This window comes from Onthophagus taurus, chromosome 1, assembly GCF_036711975.1.
Source record: "Onthophagus taurus isolate NC chromosome 1, IU_Otau_3.0, whole genome shotgun sequence".
NCBI lineage: Eukaryota > Metazoa > Arthropoda > Insecta > Coleoptera > Scarabaeidae > Onthophagus > Onthophagus taurus.
In genome coordinates, this window is record NC_091966.1 from 22732136 (window position 1) to 22753154 (window position 21019).

The window sequence follows — 21019 nt, forward strand, 5'->3', positions numbered from 1 at the left end:
CCAACAGGTGTAGTAATCATCGCCATAAAACTATCCGCGGACTTTGTTGCAAATTTCAAAATTGAAGGTAAGCCTTTTACAATCTATGTTGATAGATAACAGTTTGTTTTTAACTATCAGTGGGCAGGTGAGATTACCAATGGACTCGCTGTTGAAGAGGTGACGATATGTAATTGTGTCATACTCCAGTGGCCCAATCCTTTCGACACGTTCTACACAGGCAAAAGAACCTGTGTAGAACGAAAGAGCCTGTCCAGCGTAAAAAGGTGGGCGACCATTTCCTTAGTCGCCTACTTTTTCATCTGTGAAGCTATTTTAATAATATTGCAACAAAGAATAAGCTACCTGTATTTATACATATAAAAAAAGTCAATGAAACAACAACTTACTATATTAACTATACAATGTGTTCGTAAACTAGCGAATATAAGCGATAAAATAATGATAAACAGTTTATGGAAAAATCCCTGAAACGGGTCTAAAGATTTAATTTTTTTGGTGTAGATTTTAAATTTTTTCCGCCATTTTAAAACGAGTTATGACGTCATCGTTATTTTTTTTAAATGACAATCCCTATTTCTATTGCGGAATATGAAAGAGGATTTTTTTCTGAATCTAGTAAAGTCGATATATTAAGGTATACTTAATTCAAGAATCATCATGTCGCTTAAAAATCGACAATTCTTTTTTTAATCGACGGAAAATCACTCAAATAAGCCGTTACAAATAAAAAAAAATGCGGAAAAGTGTAAAACTTATCGAAAAATCACTTTAAAGAAAATGTTAACCATGCATTTAAAAAGAATAAAAATTAAAATGATGAAATAATTAACAATTTATTTTTGGTTAAAACGCATATTTTTAGGAAATCGGTAGGTTGCAAATTGGGTTGGGTTTGTTGAAAAAAAAAGTTATATTCGGATCCACCTAATTTACTGATTTATGTCAGAAATTTATAGAGAAATTCGATTTTGAGTTAGTTTAATAATAACTAGAATAATAACGCGAATTTTCCAAATGTCGGGTTGGATATGGAGCAAGGTATCCAATATGGGTTGTGAATTTCGGGTTGGGTTGGGTTTGTTGACAAAAAGACGATAACATTCACATCCACGCGAGTGGGTAGATGGTAAATAAAGACATTACAGTCGATGTGGGTTTCTGTATCAATTGACACACAGTCTATTAACCCTACAGAGAATAAGTGATTTTAATGTTACAGGAAAACACATAAGTCATAGGCCTGTCAGGCCCAACGTATTCACTGTAGGGTTAACACAGAGTGTATTAACACACAGTCTATTGATACACCGTCTATCTAACGACAGGTTTAGTGAAAATCAGTTCACGTTTAAGTTTATCTGATCTGATAATGTGCGTGGCTATAAAATAAACAATTTGTAGATTAGGTGTTGATCGGTTTAATACGAAAATGCATTGTTAACATTGCTAGTGTTCATCGAAACTTTAAAGTGATTTTTCGGTGTGTTCTACACTTTTCCGCCCTTTTTTATTATTTTTAACGTGTTTTTTGGGTCATTTCGCATCGATAAAAAAAAAATCGTCGATTTTTAAGCCCCCAATTTACTTCGGAAGCTAATCGGGGAATATAAACTGGTAAGCCGATCATATCGAAAAGATAATTTTCTATTAATAATGGTAAGCTTTTAATATTTGCATCTTAAAACTTTCCGAGAGCATTTCTGCTTTGTCTGTTAATATTTCGACAACTTTTTGTCAATAATTCGAGTGATAATTCCTTTTGCAGAATAACCTAAAAAAGTAAACAAATCCTTAAATTTCTTTTTAATCACTTTTATTTAAAAATTTACTTCTGTTATAATTAATGTTATTTTTTAATTTATTAATTCTAAATTTAATGTAATTACTAAATTATTTACTTAATTTTTTGAAAAATTAATAACGCTTGTGACGTCACAAAACGTAACGTCAATAAAAAATCGTCGATTTTTAAAAGCATCATGGTGATTCTTGAATTATTCCAAAGCAGTAGCCATGAGTAACTACGGTAACCAATTTTTTTAAACAATTTTCTAAGTAGAAGTACGAAGGCTTTCACGGCCGGTGTTAATTGAATAAAACTAGAACTAACACTACAAACTTTCGGGTTTTTCCGTGCGTCTTTTAAGAAAATGTTTGACGTTTCGGATGCCATGTTGCAACTTTCTTCAGAAACTGATTCGAAGTCACTTCGAAACCAGTTTTCGTCGTTTTCTTAAAAGACGCACGGCAAAACCCGAAAGTTTCTAGTGTTAGTTCTAGTTTTAGTTCTTATTTTAGTTCAATTTTCTAAGTGTCAAAAACTGATTTAGTAAAGCTTGTTGAAGTGTGGTGGTGCGCCATCTTGTTGGAATAACAGCCGTTGGAAATGAGGTTGACCCAACTCAACATTATCGGGATGAGGCCGTTATGGAAGGAATAGTATCGCTTTGAAAAAATCTAAATATCTCTCTCCAGTTAAGGTATCCTCAAAAAAGTAAGGACCCAGGACCGTATTCCGTACTATTTCGCTCCAAACATCTTTTGCGGATATTTATGCTAATATAAAATAAAAATTGATATGTTTTGACACATAACCGCTTTCAAATTAGAAAAAAATCTGGTATCATAAGGGTTAAGAAATTATTGATGGTTTCCATACATATCAATCCTGTATAATACGAATACAACAATTTTTAGTACAAAAATAACGTTTATTACAACTATTAATAATGGTGTTAATTTTATGCGCAACGTGAAACGGTATCAATCATTCGTGGAAATCAATCATAATATTATTTATTCAGTCATAAAGCTGTGCAATAAACGTCACCATCTACAAAAGACGCCCGTTCACTATTTCGATTGCTATCTACCAGCACCAGTCAGTCACGTTATATTGCTTTACGTGGACAAACTCTAACAAGTTGTACAATATCAACGAGAGCAAAAAACCATTTGCTAAAACTTATCTTGCAATGCAATCATTGAAATACATAATTCATAGCGCATTCTTTGTAATTAACAGGTACTTACGATTTAAAGAAATAGTAGTTGAGTATTAGAACTTTCCACTTTTCAGTTAAAGAATTAATGTACGTGCATGCTCAACCTGGTTTACGACTCGTCTGTGAGGATGTAATAACGACAGTAAGAGTAGATCTCGTACAAATTCCTACAAGGGCGCTCTGCATACAATTCCACAAAAAGTGTAAGTCTGATAAAACAACTGCAGAACAATATGTATTTGATAATTGTGTATGATATTAAAACCTAAACTATAAAAAAATGGATTACACAAATCCATAGTTACAAGGGAGAGATTTTAGGAATTTGTTCATCTTCTTTCCTTAGGATATTATAAGGTTAAGGGATTTAAGTGTACGACATTTACTTTCTGTATTCTTACTTTCACTAGAATGGTTGCTTAAAAAATTTACTTCGTCATCATATTAACCTTTGCTTTATCTAGAAAACGGTTAATTAAAAACTTCAATTTGTTTTTAATCCAGAAAAAAAGTCATATTTTTTTAGGTGGAAGAAGTAAAGTAGAAAGTTTTTTTAGTGGTTTATTAATGGAAGGCTTGTTAATTTCTTTGGTTACAACTGATTTTACAAGACTTTACGTGGTGGAAATTGTATCAAAAATTGAACCATATTTTTTTGAGGAGTCGTAGAAAACCAGATCCCACTGGCTGAATTTTGAAAAACTTTCGAACTAAAATTTTCTAATATATTGTCTAAATACTCTATATGTTGCTCTTTACTTTACGTTTTTTCTAATAACGTTTTGATTGTTGTTTAAAAAAAATATATTTGAATGTTTAGTTTGCATCTTTTTCGGAGGTTTCGAAAAAGCATGTTTTCTATTTTTTTTTTTAATATAATAAATAAGTTATTATATTTATTATAGTGGGACCTGGTTTTCTACGACTCCTCAAAAAGATGTGGTTTGCGGTAGACATGTTTATTCAGAAACGGTTAATCTTAATTCAAAAAACCCTTTTTTTGTTAGCAGGTAAGTATAGCTAGATATTATCCGGTGGATATTCAAAATTAAATTTTTGGCAAAGTTCTAAAAAAAAGGTTTAATTTTAGATACAATTTTCACCACGTAAAGCCTTGTAAAATCAGTTGTAACCAAAGAAATTAAAATATCTAGCTAATATTAATGTGAACAAGTGTACAGAGTTTCGATAAGATCAATGCATTAGTTTCTGAGAAATCGTGTCTACCGATTTCAAAAATAAAGTTTTAAGTCACTAGTCAATCTTATTTTGAAGAAGTATGCAAGTAATCGTGTCAGCCGACTTCAAAAACAAGGGAAACGCCTTTAGAAGAAAGTTAGGTAAAAGGTAAGAATAAACCGAATAGAATTTTTTTTACGTAGAGATATATTATTATGAAGGATACCGACTTTCAACGTCGGTTCTAAATAAGAACTAATACTAGCACTACAGCTAACAGTCTAACTAACACTAGCACTATCACTCAAACTAACACAAGAACTAGTACTAGCATTAGCACCAGCACTCTAACTAATACTCGCACTTACACTGAAACAGTAGCACTATCATTCGAACTTTCGGCGTTTAAATAGAATCGTCGATTCCAGCTCTGCAATGCATAGATCCTGCTGCAGCTGCAAAGTCCAGGGCATCCTTTTGTTCCTGCCTGGGACGAATTCTTGCTTCTTGAGTTGTAGCCTGAGCTCTTTTCTTAGCTATGAGTAGGCGATGTTCATCCTCTTTCTGCGCGTACTTGTGGCTATTTCGGCCATGTTTTATATACATGCCGTGCAATAAAATCAGAGCTGAGATACCTTTGTTGAAAGTACAAGCGGCAACTAAAGCAGCAACTTCTACTATTTTCGAATTAATAACAATATGTTTAATGTCATGGAATCTAAACTAGACGATAGCACTAGATATTCGTTTTTTCAGTATTTTGGAGCTGTTCGTGGTAGGATACCTACCAATCTTATTGACTGGACTCGCATTGTCGGACCATACAAGAAAAAAGGACGCGAGTTTTATTTTGATGATTTTGCGGTGGATGGAATAATGTTGACTGGTTTCATAATATTTTAGTTTGTATTGTAAAGTATTGTACTTGAGACGATCAAATCACCAGGTAGCAATTAATCAAAATTCTCCGTCTTTTGATTGCAATAGATTTCTTTCATTTCCAAAATATGTTCTGTCGCGTCTGTCATTCTTTCATAAACAATTATATAGTCTTAAGGTGCATTCCATCTTTTCTAAGTGAATTTCTTTATAAGAAACACTAGGTACTACACTTATCTCTGGCATCTACAAACAAAGCAATGCTTCGCTTCGTGGAAGTTTTTAAGTACTTGCACCTTATACGGTTTTTCGGTATTGTAAAGCTTATAGCATACAAAAAGAAACAAAAATACCTGCAAACCCAACTATAGAACCACGTACGTATTGTTTCTGTTGTATTTCTGTTTTGAGCTTTAACGCACACCCGCGAAAGGATTCCTTGATCTTTCTATCTTTTTTCGGCATCGCCTCTTTGCATTAACCTCGCATTAACCTTGCTCTTTGTATTAACCAATTCTCATTGCATTTCAAAAGTCTATCTTCGGATGCAAATTCAGGTTACAACATGGCATTCGAAACGTCATTCAATATTTCAATAGATGCACAACATAACCAGGAAGTTTCTAGTTTTAGTTTTATTTCTGGCGCATGCGTTTCCTCTTTACGTGTATGGATCATTTTATATCTTATATAAAATTGTACAGTTCCCATACCTCGGGATCCAAATCTCGGTCACAAAGTGTTTTACTGTTTTTTCGTCTTCCAGTGTCTTTGTTTATCGGCGTGATCACATCTCCCGACCTGAAGCGGGCGGTATGGTACCGTTACCGTAAACTGAGCGGTCTTTATCGAAGAAAACGGGCATTGGGGTCATCATCTGCCATTGTACATGTTTTTTGTCAAACAGTTATTACCATGTCTATTATACTTATTAAATAATAAATCAATATCCGAATTCTTGTAAAGACTATACTATATAGGACAAAAGTATAAACGCACTTGTATTATCGATAAAAAATATAAGGAATAATACCTACAAAATTTCTTTACGTTCACGGAATTGAAATAGTTAATCTATGTAAATAATACAGGTAGACCGGAAGTGGCCGTTTCTCTCATATTGGGTAATTTATCAAAACATGCAGGAAATGCAAGTTTTAATAAATTTCCCAATACGAGGCAAACTACAATAAATAGGTATTGGAATGTTTATAGATAATTTGTAGAGGATTAAATTCCCTTTCTGATAGGCTAAAAGAATAATGGGTGCTCTATTTAAAATTTTCGACTTTCTCGCTATTGAATATAGAGAATCAGTAATTCAATTTTTGACCACCTGTATAAGATACTCCGATACAACAAGTAACAATCTGTTTGATAACATCTGAAGAGTAATAGTGCTCATGTAGATCTTTTTTGAATGAACGTTGGCTGAGATATGGGGTTTTAAAGAGCATGTTGAAATTTACCAAAAAAAGGTTAAAACCAATTAAGTGCTAAGGAACCAGTTACGTGAGACACCTGTATATCAAAAAGGCGTTTTTATCAAATAGGCGTTATAACTATCTCTGGTAATTGAAGAATTCTAATATATCCACAGCATTCCAATTAACTAGTGAAGCGATTTTACTCCATCAAGTACAGAACGAACCTAATTTCTCAAACTAAAATCGTAGCATTAAGCTCGAAGGAATAATAGGCTGGAGCGCGCGTCTAACATCATCTACCTGGCGTAACTGCAAACTAGAAACCATTAGAGGGGGCGCTGTCGTAATTAGAATCGCCTGTTCGGTCGTGAAGCCCGGATATTCACAGAAAAGTAATGTCCTCAATTACTCCTTGCTTTTTTAGAATGGATCGTTTATTACGAGGAAGACAGTCTGGTGGGTTGCATTAAGATTTCCACATTATTATGTTCACAAACAAGGTTGAGAATTCGCAAGGAACTAACCTTTAAATGCCTTGACATTTTGACCATAGAAGGACCGGTCGAAATGCTCTAGATTCGTTGTAAAATTAACTGATGTATTTACGGTCATTATTTAAACGGTGAATAGAAAATTAGTTCATACGTCGGTGTGCTAGGGATTTATTGGTCGATTGTGAACTTTCAATCGATCTATAATTTCAACCTTTAATACGCTAAATTTACGCTGAAATTGCGGTAAATCTCTTCTTTATATAAATCGCTCAATTTACTTAAAAGATCAACTAATGAATGACAAAACAACAGTTTCAAAATTTTAATATAAATGAGGATAACAATAGTAAAATAAACATTTTAAACTTAAACCACAAATAGCATATTGTAAAGAATTTAAACGTATTTTTTTTTTTTTCGTAACGGTACACTCGCCCTTCATCGAAAGAACGATGAGGACGAGCAGTCCGACCATTAAGTCGCACACCAGGAAATAAATAACCGCGTACAAAAGTGGTCGTTCTTCGAGCTCCAAAAAACTTCAACTTATACTTTCAGTCGTAATTTACGTGCCGCCATGTCGACGTATTTGTAAAATTGCGGTATTTGAGTTGTCCGAGTGCGTTATTGCTCGCTTTGTAGGCGGTATTTATGGACCTGCAAAATCTTTTGCTTTTTTCTTTTCTTTCGTTGCTCTTTAAAGTCCCACACCATCCTACAGCATTCACATTATCATTTCTTTACTGGTAAAATTATATGCTTACTAACAATTTTTGTTAGTCATAGTGAAATATTGATGATAATCACTAAGCAAATGTTAAAAGGTTTGTTTAGAAAATTTCTTTTCTTAATGTTTCGTCAAGTAATGCTGGTAGAATCAGACGTTATCAATAAATCAGAATAGTGTTAATTAAAAAAAAAAGTTAAATTTCAAAATAAATATATTTAATCGGTTTGTTCCGCTGCACACTGGAGAAATACCTACCTAGGTAGGCTGTAGGATTATTACCGGCATTCTTCACTTAATAACCTACTTGTTTAACGTTATATAGTATGTTCGAATGTTTACTATGTTAGGTATTGTTCGTTTAACGTCCGAATTGTACGAACCTATCTCAGTCGTTAAGTGAGGAATACCTGTAGCTAAAACAAACGCATTTACAAGATAATAATTCACAGGTAATTAACAAACCTTAAGGACCATTTAAAAGTGTACATTTGCTCCTTCCACATTAGCACGCAGACAGAAAAGACTCTTCCAAGCTCCTTTGTCTCGCGGTCTTGGAGAGCTCTTCACGCCTGTCGGTTTGAAAATTGCGGCCGGCCGCGGACGGAAAAGGCGCTGGCCGTCGTGATGGCGCACTTAAGCAGGCTGCGCTGTTAAAGTTTAAGCGAATTAGCGTCGTCGTCGTTGTTCAGGACGCATCCTTGAACCCATAATTGGCCCTCCGTCGGCTTAACGAGCACATCGACGCCTCCTTGCTGATTTCGACGCTAAATTAGATGACGAACCTCTTATGTAGACTACCATCACCCTTCGGTGCGCTACAATTATGACATTAAACTGTATGGGTGGTTTTGTTTTTGAATAATTTGAAATTGAGAAACAGTTGAAAAGAACGCGCGAATTTTTAAATTAGTCTAAACTATGCTGTGGTATTTGTTACGTTAAGTTGTTGGTTATCGTTGTGAGAAGAGCACCTCCTACTTAATACGACCTCTGAATGGCGACGTTTCATTCTTCGACCGTGGCAGACGCACTACTTTTGGGTCGACTCGTTCGGCGTCCATTTGCGGAGAGCATAAAAAATCGACCGGATTGTCGTACAGTTGTCCGTAGCATTTATTCGTACGCCCTTTTCATACGTCTTTATCGCGAACCGGTTCGGTCGTGCAGCTGCATTCGCGAGTCTTTCTTTCCATCTTTCCCTCTCCCATTCTCGCTCGGTCTCCTCCAGGCGGACACCCGTCGGTGTTCCCCGCTATGCCTTCGGCGAGTCCTTGGGAAGGTCACTGGCTCTCCCCGACCTCCTCGGTCCCGCCGACCTGTATAAATCACAATGGTGTATCGACGACGCCTCCGGTTTTGCAGTTGGCTTTTGCCGCACGATGACCAGAACCTACTACTACTGCTCTCAATTCTTCTTCCCAGTTAAAAATAGGTACAAAGTGGTCGTTGGCGTTGGTGGATTTAATGTTCGGTTTAGGATCGCCAAAACTTTCAAATCTTTTTGATTGGAGATAGATATTCTGTTGTATTTTGACTTTACGAATGCTTTGAGCCATTTTAAATTTGAGATGGCATCGAAAAGTTGACCTTTGACAGCCAGTAAAAAAATTATAGAATTGGGCTGGCATTTTGATAGATTATAGGTTATAATAGAATTTAAACATAAAAGTAAATTTAAAAAATTATAAATATAAGCAAATCCTATTTATAGGTTTTGGGACTAACAAGAAAGAAAAATTAACCAGAAACATATTACACTTCAAAATATAACGAGAGGATATGATAATTTAGGTAAAACATCACAAGGTTCATACACAGGAAAAAATATAGAGTAAAAATCAACTCTAAACAGAGTGCGGGAAGTTAGCCCCCCATTTTTTGATTTTTAAATTTTTTATTGTTGTTCTAGATTGTTCTAGAGTTGTTCTACATTGTTCCAAAGCGGCAAATCGAAAAAATAAAAACTCCGCGAGAAAACCGAAAAAACAGGTTTTTTGACTAGCCCCCCATTTTTGGAAAAATCAATTTTTCTTTGTTGTTCTGGGTTGTTCTAGTTGTTCTAGTTATTGTTCTAGAAAATCAAAATTATGGGATGCAGCATTACGAAGTTATAACTAAAAATACGTTTGGCCGCCGAAATGTCTAGTTGATTGCTGTGACCATAGTCTTTCTATTATCAATTCCATATTACAAATATATACTTATTATAGCTAACGCAATCTGGAACAGCTATTATTTTCACTAGAACAACTTTCTAAAGGGCACTTTACTCTTTGAAAATTAAAGTTTTTGGAAGTTTCAGTCAGTAATTCTTGTGTCAGCGGTTTTATATTACACAATATGAATTAAAAAACATAGAACAATCTAAAATAACTCAATCTTTGCCGATTCAAATTGTTCTAAATGTGTTTTATGTTTAACATGGACATTAATTTTGCAAAATCACATATTTTTTATTGCTCTAAATTGTTCTTGTTGTTCTAGGTACTTAAAATGTTTATTTAATCACTGCGGCTTTAGTTCTTTTAAAGTTTCGTATTAAAAATTAGTACTTACAACAATTAAAACAATTCAGAACAGCTGTTATTTTCACTAGAAAAACCTTAAATTTGAGTTGTTGTGATATCGGACAAGTTGTGTTGAATCAGTGAACCCAACCTTTAATATAATAATAGTTTTAAAAAACTAAAAAAATATGGAATAATCTGACCATCCTAATTTTCTAAAAATCACAAGTTTCACCTTTCTCTTTAAACTTATAATAGTAAAACATAAGTTGCGATTTAAAGTGTATTTTATTTTGTATAAACTAAGTAATAAATTAATAAATAAACTAACAAATAAGACAATAACTATTCGATCAGTATTACTATATCAGTACAATAACTTATTCTAAGGTAAACTATAACTAAATAAACTAAATTATGTAAATAAACTAATATCATGGAATAATACGGTTACATCACTTTCCTCATTTATAAACATATATGCACATTTGTGCATTTATTTCAGTAGCTTCTTCAACTTGTATGGATTTTTTTTCGTTTGGGTACTGTCCTACATCATTCAAAGATTGAGTACCTTCGTAACTGATGATACCTGCGGGGATATAGAATTTGTTGTGGAGTAACAAATTGCGTGCGTAATCACTCAATTTTGTTTTATTGTTCTCTCCATTCGTTGTTTCTATAAACAGACCACATTTTTTTGCAATTGTTACTTAGAGTTTGCATGTAGTTTTCTATTACTTGCTTTAGCTGTGCATAGCCAAATATTGTTACGATGTCAATATCGATTGGTAAAATTATGTTTTTATGGAAAGTAACGTTTAAACTATTATTGAAGTTTTTAGTCCTACAATAACTAAATTGTTCTTTAAACAGTTGTGTGCAAAGAAACGCAATATTTGAAATAGCATTCATTATTATCACGCCGCCAATTCTCTGGCTTCCAAAATAATTTATTCCTGTTAATAGTTCAGTTCTTTTTTTGTTTGTTACTTTACTAGAACCGGTTTTTAAAAATAATTTTAGGAAACTAAAGCAATCTGTGCAAACATTCTCAACATGATTTCTAAATGAATTGTGTGTACGGGCAAATGCTAAACTATGAAATATGCTGTCGAATCCGCAAGTATTTTGAACAATATATTTTTTATTGAAATAGATATTAATGAAACTTACTTATGAACTTATGAAAGAATTACTACTTGACACTTCCAAAAATTTTAATTTTCAAAGAGAAAAGTGTTATTTATGGAGTTGTTCTAGTGAAAACATTAGCTGTTCCAGATTGCTTAGGTATAATAAGTATATATTTGTGATATGGAACTGAAAATAGAAAAACTATGGTCACAGCAATCAACTAGACATTTTGGCAGCCCAACCTACTTTTGTTAGTTTAGTTTATTTATTAATTTATTACTTAGTTTTGCAAAATAAAATACACTTTAAATCGCAACTTATGTTTTATTATTATAACTTTAAAGAGAAAGGTGATTTTTAGGATATTAGATGGTCAGATTATTCCATATTGTTAATTTTTTAAAACTATTATTATATTAAAGGTTGGGTTCACTGATTCAACAAAACCTGTCCGATATCACAACAACTCAAATTTAAGGTTTTTCTAGTGAAAATAACAGCTGTTCTGAATTGTTTTAATTGTTGTAAGTACTAATTTTTAATACGAAACTTTAAAAGAACTAAAGCCGCAGTGATTAAATAAACATTTTAAGTACCTAGAACAACAAGAACAATTTAAAGCAACATAAAATGTGTGATTTTGCAAAATTAATGTCCATGTTAAACGTAAAACACATCTAGAATAATTTGAATCGGCAAAGGTTGAGTTATTTTAGATTGTTCTATGTTTTTTAATTCTTATTGTGTAATATAAAACCGGTGACACAAGAATTACTGACTCAAACTTCCAAAAACTTTAATTTTCAAAGAGTAAAGTGCCCTTTAGAAAATTGTTCTAGTGAAAATAATAGCTGTTCCAGATTGCGTTAGCTATAATAAGTATATATTTGTAATATGGAATTGATAATAGAAAAACTATGGTCACAGCAGTCAACTAGACATTTCGGCGGCCTAACCTATTTTTAGTTATAACTTCGTAATGCTGTATCCCATAATTTTGATAATCTAGAACAATAACTAGAACAACTAGAACAACCCAGAACAACAAAGAAAATTTGATTTTTCCAAAAATGGGGGGCTAGTCAAAAAACCTGTTTTTTCGGTTTTCTCGGGGAGTTTTTATTTTTTCGATTTGTCGCTTTGGAACAATGTAGAACAACTCTAGAACAACTCTAGAACAATCTAGAACAACAATAAAAAATTTAAAAATTTAAAAATGGGGGGCTAACTTCCCGCACTCCTCTAAACATGGTTCTGATCGGTCCAATATATTTAGAGTTATTTTTTTGCACTATACAGGGTGTTTCATAATATAGATGCAGAAAAGTACTATCTACGACCGATACAAGTGAGCAACAAGTAAATGCGACTATTCGAGGCGTACGGTCCAGGTTTTAATTAAAGAAACAACTATTTAAAAAGCTAATATTTCGGTTATTTATTGTAACCTTCCTCAGAGCATTTTTTAGCGCTACAATAGATTAACAAAAATTGAAGTTAAAAATTTTCTTAATGTAATTAACACTTACTTGTTTTTTGAAACTAAGAATTGTAGAATAACCGAAAACCATTATCAAAGTTAAAGGATCAAAAACTGAGCGAAACCATTAACAAAACTGGATGAATCAACGTGCGTACAAGATGTCTGACAGGTAAAACCTCTTTAATATAAAAATAACATGTGTTGTTTAAGACTTGAAAAAACTTTTTTAAGCATTGATACCAACCAAAAATTGTGAGCCGAACTGCGAACTGCGCAAGCATCATATCTTTTGCGGTGAAGCCGCCTAAATTTAAACTTAAGATTTAAAATTATAGAAAATTGAATCGATTAATTAAAATTAAGACAAGAACAGATTGACAAATAGTTTAAAATCATAAATCAGTGGCTAAAACATAAGTGATCGGGTAACATCAGCATTAATTTTCTTATTTTTCTTACAAACTTTGTCGTTAGCGAACAGTAAAGCGTATATCCATTTTTAAACGGGTTATGACGTCATCGACATTTTTTTCAATTAGCAATCACTCATTTTTATTACGGAATATGAAAAAGGTATTTTTCTGAATTTGGTACAGTTAAAAGTAGTATTAGCTAAATATAAAAATTTTCGAGAAAAACTACCTTATAGTTTCATAATTTACCATTTAATTGAGATAGAAAAATAGCAGTAGCTATGCATAATCATGGCAACCAACTGTTTCAGATATCAAAAATGAATCATTGTCTTAATAAAATATCTGAAACAGTTGGTTACCATGGTTACGCATCTTTACTGCTATTTTTCTATCTCAAATAAATAGTAAATTATGAAACTTTAAGGTAATTTTCCTCGAATATTAATTTAAACTAATATTAATTTGGACTGTGCTAAATTCGGAAAAAACCTCTTTTATATTCCGTAATAAAAATGTGGGTTTGCTATTTGAAAAATATATCTCTGACGTCATAAGTCGTTTCAAAATGGCGGAAAATACAGGTGATTTATAACATACGGAGCAGACTAAAAGAGTAGGTACTAGGAGCCAAATTGAAGATATTTTCTTAATAATGTTTTGACCACAACTTAATAATCACAAAGATATAGAATGTTAAAGTTGAATTAATGGCCGAGCATTTCTTACCATACACAATTACACTATGTTTAAATTCAAACTGCGAATATTTCGGGGTTACTTAAACAATGCATAATTAACAAAAATAATAAAATCTTTATAATATAGCAGTTACGGCTCTTTAAAAATTTGTTAAAACGTTCAAACGGTGGTGTTTGTTTATTGAGAACCGCTGATATCATGTTTTTATTGCTGCCAATCCAGTTGATTTGGTTACTTAGCAACCGACAAGTATTTTAATTATTCTTTACTGAATATCAGCGGTTCTCAAAAATGGACGTTAAATTATTTAAAAAATTAACATGCGATATTTATGTAACTATTAAGTTTTTAAAAACACGTTATTTAGAAAATCTCTTCAGTTTTACCTCTAGTTCCTCCTTTTAGCCTGTTCCGTATGTTATAAATCACCCTGTATATAAAATTAACGACAAGAAGTAATATCATAATAATATTATTTATTCTTCTCAATATACAATTTTCTTCTTTTCATCCAATTTAAACTTCAAAAGATATTATCCAAAATTTAATGAATGGATTGTAGTATGTTCATTGTGGATTTAAGCTATCGATGTATCTTATCGATGTTTGATGTCATATTGGTGGTTCTCGTGGCAGTAGTGTCTACAAGAAAGGTAGCGCGGAACCAATCAGATATACGACGTCGAAAACGAACCCAACTGTTATGGAGAACCTATACGGTAATAGGCACGACCTATAAATCGATATCTACTCAAAGACTATATGATTTAAAGCGGTATCGATGGGCGCATATCAAGGATATGTGAACTATTATCTCTTAATGGAGTGCTGAGCATTAATATGGGAAATGGACACATCTCACTCGCCTTATATTGTTGGTTGTTTGTTGTATGCGATGCAATACGCTATTCTCGATGACCCTCGCAAATAATAAAGTCATGATTCAAACCCATATGGAACGTGTTCCACTAAATTATCCGGTGGTTGGATCCGGATACATAGGAACATCCTCTGGCACTCAGTTTTCACTTCAAATCGATTTCGCTCCTTTGTTCTTTGTATCTTCTTTGCTGTATCTGTGTGAGGTCTATTGTGAAAAGCTACAAATTCACGATTTTCGTCAGGTTGAAATTCCAATGAAAGTCATTAACGGACTAGTTCGCTACCGGGCATTACATTTTATCCAAACGGGCACGGTGTTTGCTAGGAAATCGAGGGATTAATGGGTACAAGCGGCCGTTACAGCGTGGTGTTTTGTCACGTATACAATTGTTTGGAGGCCGCCCGTTCCTTGTTTGATCTCCACATTTCGAGCTCTAGTTGCAAATCTACTCCTAATGAAAACAGATTATGGTCGCGTGAAATTAACGATTGACGCGAAACGAGGAGCGGCCGGTTATTAGATGGATGTTGTCGAGTTAACACTTTACATTGGACTCAAGTCAACGTTACAAAATATTTAATGAGATAATCTCCTACATAAATATTGGAGCAAACTAACTAAAATGGGATAGTTTATAGAATCATTCTTGTTTGTTTTTTTTTAATTTTACATTATAAAGTATTTATTAAATAATAACATGCGACATTCCATGGTTCTCTATTGGATAATTAATATGGTTTACTAATGGTTTACATATTATTGATAGTATTCAAAATATCGATTAATTGAACTTAGATTATATTATCTAGGATGTACAAGTGTATCTGAATGACGTTCCCAAACTTCAGGGGGCGATTCTTTAACGAATTTTAAGGGTATTTTCTTATATGAACTATGAGCGAGTTTGTTTCCCCTGGCGAGCTACGACCCTCCAAAAATGACCGGTGTGAAAACAGCACGCCAAACATAGCACGCCATTTCAGCGAGATCACCATTATTGTAAACAATAAAACTACAGAAAATTCGACTGTTATATTGATTCCAAAGGTCGATCAATTTGAAACAGAGCAATAAATACATTTGAAAAATTAGCGTAAATAAATTGTCTTGCTCCGATTTCGTAAAGGCTGTCTTACCCTCATATTAAATATTATAGCCCTGTGTTAACGACGGCAGCCCCAAAGATCTGATAGTTGCTAAATATACTAAAACATCCCACCTGTCGAATAGCCTGGCCAGATTTACTTGCTTTGACTTCCTAAGGGCTCTTTTGTTCACACCCATATTAAAAAAATTCGCCCTGTGTTAACGACGGCAGTCTCCAAAAATCTGATTGTTGCTAAATTCACTAAAATATCGCCACATTTATTTGCTCTATCTTCCTAAGGACTCTTTCATTCACCCCCATATTACAAAAATTCGCCCTGTGTTAACGACCGCAGTCCCCACAGATCTGATAGTTGCTAAATATACCTAAACATCCCGCCTGTCGAATAGCGTGGCCAGATTTACTTGCTCTGACTTCCTAAGGGCTCTTTTATCCACCCCCATTTTATAACAATTCGCCCTGTGTTAACGACGGCAGTCCCCAAAGATCTGATAGTTGCTAAATATACCGAAATATCCCACATGTCGAATAGCGCGGCCAGATTTACTTGCTCTGAGTTTCTAAGAGCTCTTTTAATCACCCCCATATTAAAAAAATTATATATTAAAACATCCCATGTTTTTATGCTTTATGTTTTTATGCTGAGCATTAATGCTATTCGTTGTTAACTTTTGGTATATTTTGCAACTATCAGATCTTTGGGGACTGCCGTCGTTAACACAGGGCGAATTTGTTTAATATGGGGGTGAATAAAAGAGCCCTTAGGAAGTCATAGCAAGAAAATCTGGCCACGCTATTCGACAGGTGGGATACTTCGGTATATTTAGCAAAAATATACAATCAACAGAAGAGGGATGCTTTGAGAAGACTGCGCAACGAAAAGAAGATAATGAGGCGTATGAAATTGCTAAATTGAAGGAAAGAGAGCGGTATCACCGCAGAGTTAATTGCGATAAAATAAAAAAGATATCAATGTTAACAGATCCAGATAAAAGACGTAAAAGGAAAGAATGGACGGAACATAGTAAAAAACTTACCAAGCAAACAAGGCAGCTAGAAAAACACCAAGTAGTTACAGTATTCCGAGATACATATATGTTGCACCTCAGGAATATATCCCATCAGTATTGGTGTATAAATGTAGTGAAAAAGAATCTGTCTGTTGATGAAATCTTGATCCATATGAATTTTTCTAAAAATTACTTCTGTAAATATACCGAAAAGCATGGTAAAGTCTGTCAAGCAACCTTACCACACTTTTCATACCTTAGTTGTATATTAAAAGCATCCACGCCAGATCACAACACATTAGTAAAAATCTTACAAAACTCAATAAAAGGGATCAAGATTTTTCGTATCGTAGAAAAACTAATCCCTATTATCGACGAACTGATCCCCGAAAATATTCCTACGTTTAAAGGTACGATGAAAGTAGCCTGGATCAATAAACTAATGAATAGAATTACTTTCAGAGAACTGACATGTCTATGTTGTGAACCCGGCCAGCTTTGCTCACACTATAACTTGGATCTCTGGAGTATAGAATGGAGCTCTACGTTATAGCGTTGTATATACAGATTCATCATCATTGAATGATGATATGCCATTGAGTTTAGTACGCAATAAGCTAAGATGTTAGGAACAAAACTTGGAATTAAATTATTATTTGTCAACTCCGTTACCTCTAAACTTAACATTATTTTCATTATTTAATTATATTCTCAAAGTACAAAACTTTTGTTATACTAATATGTTTTCTTCTATAAATAGATGATTTTTCCACCCTTTCTGAGAATGACCCATAAACACCAGGAAAATGAAATTTGGGGAATAAGTTAAGCTCATAATAGGGCACGTTTTTAGCTTATTTGTACTTCAGATTCAGATTTACTGGTGTCACAGAACATTACATTCATTACACAAGTCACATAAAATACAAACAAAATATACAACAATAACATACACATATGTATAATAAAATTAAAATACAATTGTCTTTGCACAAGCTAAACAAATCTTAATTAGTTATGTAAAGTCATAATCTTCTACGGAATAAAAGGCACGTCTAACCAAGTAGTCTTTTATTCTAGTGTTAAAATGTTTCACTGGCAGATCCTGTACATCTTGTGGCAATTTATTATAAAGTGACGACCCAAAATATTTGACAGCATTTCGACCTCTATCCACTCTTGTAAAAGGGGTTCTGATATTTTGGTGCGATCGTATGGCGTGATTATGCACACTCTGAACTGTTTGGTACCTTGAGAGATTACTTTTTAAATATATTAAAGTTCTATATATACATATATAGACATGAAACTGTCATTATATTGTGACTTACAAAAAAATCCCTCACATCATCTCTATACTGCAATCCCATGACAATACGTATAGCCCGTCGCGTCGTTGCAATTTAAAGATTCTGTGCATGTGGTAAGAATGACCCCATGATACGATGCAACAGAGTGACATAAAGAAAAATAAATCAGCAACATCAGTTTTGTACTGAATTTACTAAATAGATTTCTTAGGAGATAAATGGTCTTGCACAATTGTCCCAAAATATGTTCTATATGTTTGTCCCAAACTAATGTGGAATCAAGATAAACTCCTAGGAACTTCACTTCAGTTTTATAAATGCTTTTAGATACTGGCAGATTTTTCAATGTAAATATGAGTTTCTCTGTCTTTTCTGCATTTAATTTTAATTTATTTGTACAAAACCATTCAGATAAAAGCGTTTGAGAAGATTCAAGCTTTAAAATTAATTTTTGAAGTACTTTCTCTTGAATAATAACCGTTGAATCGTCAGCGTAAATAACACATTTAGATCCTTACATATACGTATTGGGGTATTGGGGCAACATTTATATAAATCAAAAACAAAAGAGGACCCAGGACTGACCCCCGAGGGATACTACAGCTCAGACTTGCCATACTCGAGTCCTCCCCGTCGCATGTAACATATTATTCTATTGTATATTACATATATTACATTCAGATAGCCATGAATCAAGTCTATGACTACTACAAACTTGATAACATTTAATTGTTCAATTAGGATGTCGAACGCAACCGAGTCAAACGCTTTACTAAGATCACAAAATAAAGCTTGTAACGTCCATTTTTGTATTATTGTGATTTGTCGGTAATTGTTCAGAAATCGGAGAATTTATATACCAATTTTGTTTATTTACCTTGTTAACATTTTTGGTTTTTTTTACAGCAAGCCAAATTTGGAAACACTTAAAAATCCTTTTCTTTTCGCAACATCTAAAAAGCCTTTTCTTTTTACTGACATTAAAAATCCTTTTCTTTCTACGCACATTAAAAATTCTCTCTTTTTACCACCCATTACCACGCAATAAAACCTTAACCATAAACTTCTTTTTCTCTTCTTCATTTTGTAATAAATTTTGTTTACATTTTTAAGTTCATACTTTCAATAATAGAGGGAGAGAGTGATTTTGAATTTTTGGTACTGCGCGATTTCATAGCGAGTTATTTGGATAAAATTTTGGGGAATTTATACCCGTGCGCGATTTTATTCTTCCTCTTTTGTAGCCAACATTCGTAGTGCTAAGATTGTTAATAATTTTATAGTCGTCGACTTCTTGAAAATTTATTGACGAAGTTGAATTATTGGGTCGAGCTATATCTGATTTTATCAGGATTTGAGTTATTCATTCAGTTTAATTTTCGTACGGAATTGGCTCCGACGATCACGGTTCTACCGGATTTATACGCACGTTTACGAAATTATATCATTTTACTGATTAAAAACCTCATACCATCTTGAGGTTTTTTTTTGTACTTTATACTCCTACCCTGGAAACAATCCTGGAATAAAGACGTTAAGTTATTTCGTCAGAACCAAATTTCCTATATTACCTTTGACCAGACCAGTGTTTCCGAAGAAGGTTTGCTGAACTTTTTTTGGTATTATTCGTCGTTTCTTCGTATATGAAGAGTTTGGAGTAAAGGTCAGAGTTTTCCTTTTTTTTTGCTGTTAGGAGGAAGTAAATTCTGTGAAGCTACATATTTTTTTTGTACTATATAAATTAGATTTTTTTTTTATATACTTACCGATTTAATTTCATTAACATCACGTACCCCGTAAAACAATTTCTCCGGAACACAATTATTTAGTGATTGTTAATTTTTTTGTTAAGTTTTGAATTTTGTCACGTAATTAATTATTTTTTTTGTAACGGTAGATCAGTCTATTAGGGGAGTTATTAATTTCAGTTTTGAATACGTTGATTTTGATTTTCTTTTCCGTTCACCTGATCGAGCGCTCGTGTCATTCGGGAACCTGTCGCGACCCGTACTAAGCTTTTACAGTTTTTTTAATTTCTATGATTACATTTTTAGTTTTGTTTTGCTTTTTACTTCCCCTAATTATTCGGGACTATTCTTATTATTTTTTTACCATTTTGTCGAATTATTTCGATATTTTCTTTTGGTTTGTTTTTATATATACAGGGTGAGCCAGAAAGAATGGGAAATCCGAATACCGGAGACACTACACACCTAAATATGACGATTTAACCTAACATCTCTTATACAAATGACGGTGGTTTTCAAGGCACAGGGTGTTGAAAGTTAAATTCTTATTTCGAAATTTCTTGATAATTTTTAAGCTTGAAATAAAATTTGGTAGTTATATGTTTTCGAGCATAAGAAATACGAATTTGCAATTTGTTTTTTCATTGGGAAGCCGAGGTGTTGCAGATCTGTGTATTTTTTTAAGGGTTCGATTGTGTTGTTGTTTTTTTGTAGAGATGTCATCACAAGCTCCCGCATATGCTCCGCCGTGAAAGGCATCTGCAGTAGCATTGAACAACTCAAGTATAGCAGCTGACGTAAATAATCCTGCTCTATATCCAAATTGGCTGTCTGTAAACGTCCGGTCGTCCTAAAAATGTTGATATATCATTTTCGCCAACAGAAACTCAAACACCTTTGATAACACTGGTACGAGAGAAATCAGTCTATAATTACCAACATCCCTTCTATCTCCTTTTTTGAATACGGGTACAACCCGCGATACCTTTAAGGATGATGGA

General features: G+C 33.4%; 2 long non-coding RNA genes across 2 annotated transcripts in view; one reads left to right on the top strand and one right to left on the bottom strand.

Annotated features, from left to right (window-relative positions):
• The first annotated feature begins 2032 nt into the window (after positions 1-2032).
• LOC139431692 (uncharacterized) overlaps positions 2033-21019 on the top strand; it is a 44892-nt gene continuing 25905 nt past the window's right edge. Inside the window, exons 1-2 of the long non-coding RNA XR_011641753.1 lie at positions 2033-3028; positions 3083-3211. This is a non-coding gene — a long non-coding RNA (uncharacterized lncRNA). The remainder of the gene's footprint in view (positions 3029-3082; positions 3212-21019) is intronic.
• On the bottom strand, positions 7911-9296 carry LOC111429442 (uncharacterized). The gene is made up of 2 exons (XR_002708191.2): positions 8180-9296; positions 7911-8130 (listed from the first exon to the last, which is right to left on the bottom strand). It is a non-coding gene; the product is annotated as an uncharacterized lncRNA (long non-coding RNA).